The following is a 381-nucleotide window of genomic DNA, read 5'->3' on the forward strand; positions in this document are numbered from 1 at the left end:
ATATAAACATAATGGTGGCTGTCATAAAAACTTGATGGATTTATTCAAACATAAATTAAACATTGAAGAACAGTAAAATTTATAATGAATATGTTATATGGTGCATATATTTAGCAAAATGCCCCTCTCTAACAGTTTATTTTTCTATCTGACTAATGAGTTTATGGTCACCAAATATGTTTTTCTGAGGTAAATGTGACGTTAAGTGACATTTACAAGAGGTTATATTGACGTCTTTGCGGGGCTGAAACACTGATTGAGCGATTACATGAGACAGGATACGGATTGTAAAGTTGTACTCTTTCTTTTAACTTACCTTCGGATGTGTAGTCATGATTATTTTGTGCTGAAACTGGTATTAATGTGGAGGAGATGATCAGT

At 32.5% G+C, this 381-nt stretch overlaps 1 protein-coding gene across 3 annotated transcripts in view; it reads right to left on the reverse strand.

Annotated features, from left to right (window-relative positions):
* Positions 1-381, reverse strand: part of LOC107757773 (myosin light chain kinase 3-like) — a 19140-nt gene that overhangs the window by 9851 nt on the left and 8908 nt on the right. The gene's annotated exons all lie outside the window — the stretch shown is intronic.

This window comes from Sinocyclocheilus rhinocerous, unplaced genomic scaffold (genome assembly GCF_001515625.1).
Source record: "Sinocyclocheilus rhinocerous isolate Xijiao unplaced genomic scaffold, SAMN03320098_v1.1 scaffold294, whole genome shotgun sequence".
In the NCBI taxonomy this organism is placed as follows: Eukaryota; Metazoa; Chordata; class Actinopteri; order Cypriniformes; family Cyprinidae; genus Sinocyclocheilus; species Sinocyclocheilus rhinocerous.